At 38.5% G+C, this 5,000-nt stretch overlaps 1 protein-coding gene across 2 annotated transcripts in view; it reads right to left on the bottom strand.

The window, feature by feature from the left end:
- LOC137974448 (tetratricopeptide repeat protein 28-like) overlaps window positions 1–5,000 on the bottom strand; it is a 40,326-nt gene that overhangs the window by 16,267 nt on the left and 19,059 nt on the right. For both annotated transcript variants that reach the window (XM_068821446.1, XM_068821445.1), the window contains exon 3: window positions 4,175–4,247. The gene's annotated coding sequence lies outside the window, so the exon portion shown is untranslated. The remainder of the gene's footprint in view (window positions 1–4,174; window positions 4,248–5,000) is intronic.

A 5,000-nucleotide genomic window follows, 5' to 3' on the forward strand; every position in this document is an offset into this window, starting at 1 on the left:
GGGCATAAGAATGGGACCTAGCTATGCCTTGCTGGATATGTTGACCAATTTTTGAACCAGCACAACGGCCCTAAACCTGAACGAATGTCGGTCGTTTCGTCTGCAAGTCGTTTCGCCTACATAAGTAAAGTCGATTTGCCTACACCAATAAATAAAAATAAATAAATAAATAAATAAATAACCGAAAATCAAAATCTTCGCAATTTTACTAGCCATCAATGACTAGGGAATTTGTCGAAGTTTTTATTTAGCGATGTAAGCGCCAAACAAAAAAAATGTATACGGATAATTTGTTTCATGCGTGACTGGTGATTTTCAAAAACTACGCTCCAATTTAACGGGGACTTTCAACTGAAGGACTTTGATGGGATGCGGAACCTGGTTATGCAATGGAAGAATACATGAGCATACCAAGCTTCCTTTGGCTTCATACTTTAATAGCTATTTCATGTTGGTACGTATATTAATTAACCTTGTTATTAACAACAGTTAGAATAGAATACAATACAATACAATACAACAGAATTCTATTTTTACAATGTATGACTTATCGTTAAAACGCGAACGTGAAACCTAAAATTACCCTAACATTCCTCTAAAAATATCTTCGTAGCTGAGTCTTGTACTTTCAGCGATTGGGGTTGAACTGGCGCTGCAATACAGGCATCGCCAAATAACCTCTAGACCTGATCTCACTGCCTCTCTGTACTGTTCCCTTGTAATGCCAGTCTAGCATCGCCGATGTTGCTACCTGTCGCTACCATCACATAGGAGTGCTTCTTGTCTTGAGGTTACTTCTTCGGCGCAAAATAAACAATAATAGCTGTCCATATCTAATAAGAGTCGTCGCGATCGGGAGTATTCTGAGAAGGTTAGTGGAGTGAATTGAACAAAAATCACGGCCCTTTTATACTGCAATACCCGATCAAGACGGATCGAAATCGCACCTACGTGATTGGAAGATATTGTTGGTGTTAACTTTAATTAAAGTCTTGAAGCAATGTCCTATTGAAGGTAAAACAATCTCACCTCCTTCGGTAAGTGCCGTGCAAGCGACCATAAAGTCTTGAAACAATGTCCTATTGAAATGGGAAAAAATCTCACCTTCTTCGGTAAGTGCCACGCAAGGGACCGTAATTAGAGCTTACTGTGTTTATCTCAGTACATGTAATCAGTAATCGCAGTGTGTTTGGTTAAGTGAAACTGTGCAAGCGCTTACTTTCAGTGGCTTTTACACGTGCGCTTAAATTAAAAAGTTGCAAAAGAAGCATGTAGGCGAATCGACTTTACTTGTGTAGGCGAATCGACTTCAATGTAGGCGAATCGACTTGTAGGCAAAACGACTGGTTTCCAACCTGAACTCTACCGGCCACTACATCGACGTTTGCATCGGCACTATTTCATCCAGCAGAGAAGAACTCGATCAATTTATAACCTCCGCCAATTCTTCTCATCCGGCTCTTAAATGTACCTGGGAAATTCGGAAACTTCATTGGCTTTCCTAGATATCAAAGTTTCTATTAGTGGCAACGTGCTATGTACCAGTGTGCACTACAAACCAACAGATTCGCACAGTTATTTGTTGTATTCATCGTCACATCCAACACACGTCAAGAACTCCATTCCTTATTATCAATTTCTTAGACTTCGACGTCTATTTAGTGATGACTCCGAATTTTCCAGCATTTCAGAGGAGATGTGCCAGTTCTTCGAAAAACGTGGCTATCCTGTCTCTGTGGTCAAAGCGGGCCATCATTGCGCCTCAACAATTTGATCGACAGTCAGCACTACAAACGTCACAAAAAGATGAATGACAGAATTCCATTCACCCTCACTTTCCATCGTCATAATCACGCAGTCCAAAGTATCATTCTTAACAACTTTAAATTACTCCAAAATAATCCCGAGACTGGTAGAATCTTTTCGCAACCTCCACTTATTTCATTCAAACGCGAAAAAAATGTAGGCAACCTTTTAGCGTGCTCAGAACTAACGAGCACCTCGGCACTTTCAAATGCGCGCGCTCACGATGCAAAACTTGTCCTTTCATCCTTAACACTAATAATATATCGGAAACTAATCATATAAGCGAATCTGTTAAGATCACCGATCTTTTTACATGTACCACACATGTCATTTATTAACCTTTACGTTATGCAATAAATTATACATTGGCGAGACAGGTAGACGACGGCGTCCGATTCCGCAAACACCTTTGCGATGTTGAGAAGACTGACTAGAGTGCATCTAAGCCAGTCGCTCGTCATTTTAATCTCCCCAACCACTCCAAAAACCACATGGCTATCTGCGGCCTTTCTCTACATCAAGGTAGGGCTCAAAGCTGCAAGAATCTGGAACGGTAACTTATAAGCTTTAAATGAAAAAGATGACTTACATGTAACCAGTATTCATTTCAGTAACGATACAGTACCAATATCGGAGGAAAGTACGTTCATGTCATCAACAAATACATGTAAGGGCAGAGCCAAATGAGATGAACTAAATAGAACGAATTGAGTTCATCACAAGTACAACCTTTGATTCAATAAAGTTTGACGAGCTGTATTTGGATCAACCAACACTGCATGTTATATCTGTCCACCTTCGATGGACAGAACCTGGGACAAACATCAGACTTCTCATGAGTTGAACCAGACGCCGCCATGAAGTTGAAGCGTGCAACTTGCAACTCTTTTCCTTGGAACAAAGCGGGGGATTTTAGGACACCAATTATATGCCCAAATGTAAATATCCATGGACAAAAAGAAGTTCGAAGCTGTATGCACGACAAAATGCGTAAGCTACGTTACATCCAGACTCAAAAAACCTCAGCTCTTCACCAGAGTTAGACGGTTCAAGGTCATGAACTTCTGGTCAAAATTTCGCTTTTGTATTTGGTTTGCTCTTAATATATAACTTCGATGTTTGACCCAACAATGTAAAAACATTTTAGTTCATCTCATGTGAATTCCCATGTCTGGCGGCTAGGTCCTAACACAAGATCAGTTTGGAAAAATTATCTCAACATGGCTGGCAACAGAGAAGTGTGTCAAATACAAAGAAACAGCAATTTTACTTTGTCTTGGTTTTTGAACTCTGAATAACCAAAACGATAAAAGAAGGGTGTACAAGAAGGCACGCAAGCTTAGAAAACTTAAGGCAAACAAAGCGTTAACGATAGCCAAAGTTAAAATTTAAGTTCTGGCCGCATGATGTTGATGTATTTCTGTTATAAACCAACATGAAGTCTTTATATTTAACTCTTTTAATTTTGATGCTACATTTTGATTTAAAAAAAAAACTCTTTTATGGAATATCACAAAGCTTGGAGACTTGAACAGGCTTGGTTGTTTTAACTGTTCTAATTCTAAATTATTCATTTGTTTACTTATTTAATAGCGGAAGCGACAATCAAGAAAACAAAAAAAAGACCCATTTTCGAATAACTACATATGGCCAGTTGTCAAATGAGCAGTAAGTCACAGGAAAGGTCTATTTTGTCACCAAGGAAAAATCATTTCTGAGACATAGAAAAAGCCAAAAGTCATGATTCGTGAGCTTTTTTGTTCAGATTGAACCAGCCTGAGCTTCTTGACCAATAGAGTAGCAGCATAAAAAGCACAAAGCTTTACATTATTTCTCATACAATCCCTCAATATTAAACAGCTGAAATGCAGTCAAGTTATCTCAAATCAAAAATGCCAGGAAATACCATTCCGAATTCGGAAGCTTTACACTCAAATCAATTAAAAAATAATAATAATGCTACACATGCACTACTGTTACAGTACTTTTGAAGCTGCATGCATCCTTTGAAGAATGAGGAGTACAAGATTACATGCTATTCATATGCCAACAAGTGGATGTGTATTGATTTCTAGAATCTGCACTTGCAGATTTGCCTCAATTTAAGCTTAAAACCCAAGCACTTACATGTACATGTATTACTTTCAATTATTCGTTCATCCAACGGGGAAAATTAAATCATACATGTATCACAGGTGTATGGAAAAAGGGTGTCTTTTACATAAATAATGGCCGTGATCTTTTTCACTGTAACCCACAAACATAACATACATGTATAGCACAAATTTTACGTAATCAGAGCTTGTTTGCATTGTGTGCATGACTACATTGTATACAAAAAAGCTTTAAGTAATGATGAGCAACTTACCACTGTTGGTCCTGAAACAGACTGATGCTCTTTTGTGTGAGCTCAAGCAGTGGCTTCATCAAGGGAAAGAACTCTGCAATGGTGATTTGATGAGGTTATTACACTTGTCTATCAAAATTAGTCTCTGAATAAATACTTCTAAAAGGTTTGACTTTCCTAACAAAAATCATTTACCGGTAAACCCACACACATCACAATGCAAACAGAACATCGTAACTGCGGGATACAGCTGCACCTCTTAAGAGCTAAAGAAAAGTCGCGGCTCTGTTTGAACTGGACTCTGGCTCAGGAGAGTGAGAACGAAATTAAAAACACGGTGAACAGAATCGTTGAAGAAAGCGAAAAGGCTGATAAAACAAACACTGGTTTTCTTCTTAAGAGCTACATGTACAGTAACTGTACACGTGGTGTAAAATTATTACCACCCATCCCTTGGTAGTGTTCTAAGTATCTTATTCTGATTCAGAAGTGGATAGTCGTAGTGGAAAATACCACCCATTCACTTGAAATGTTGTTAAGTATATTCTAAAGCGGATATGCTGATATGCAGTAAAAATAGTTTAAATATCAACATACAAATGGTCAAGTAGTTGGATACACGGACACGCAACATCATGTCCTTATTAATAAGTGAAACTGTGTTTATACACACTTCAAAGAGTATTTGCACCGAAATCAGAAGATGTATCAAGTCATATTTACTGATCAGTTTTGTCACGAGTCACAAGAGGATCAGAAGGGGTACTCTAAGTAGATGGGTTAAGATAGCACTGGATGCTGCTGGCATAGACACAATGCAGTTCAATCCACATAGCACCAGACCAGT

This window comes from Montipora foliosa, chromosome 10, assembly GCF_036669935.1.
Source record: "Montipora foliosa isolate CH-2021 chromosome 10, ASM3666993v2, whole genome shotgun sequence".
Classification (NCBI taxonomy): Eukaryota; Metazoa; Cnidaria; class Anthozoa; order Scleractinia; family Acroporidae; genus Montipora; species Montipora foliosa.